Consider the following 260-nt stretch of genomic DNA (forward strand, 5'->3'; position numbering starts at 1 on the left):
TCAGTGATTTAAATCATTTCATATTTCTGTATTCAAAATTTTATATTTAAAACATTAATCTCCACATTAATGTATGAATTTAATTGCACTCATGCACTTAAACGTTAGCCTCATTAAACGTCTGAAAATGTACCTACAAGCCACTTTGTGTTCTTCTGTGCCACCTCTGTAGTACAAATTAATTTGACGTGACATGTGGCCAAGTATGGTGACCCATACTCGGAATTAGTGCTCTGCATTTACCCATCCAAAGTGCACAC

This window comes from Sinocyclocheilus anshuiensis, unplaced genomic scaffold, assembly GCF_001515605.1.
Source record: "Sinocyclocheilus anshuiensis isolate Anshui unplaced genomic scaffold, SAMN03320099.WGS_v1.1 scaffold103, whole genome shotgun sequence".
In the NCBI taxonomy this organism is placed as follows: Eukaryota; Metazoa; Chordata; class Actinopteri; order Cypriniformes; family Cyprinidae; genus Sinocyclocheilus; species Sinocyclocheilus anshuiensis.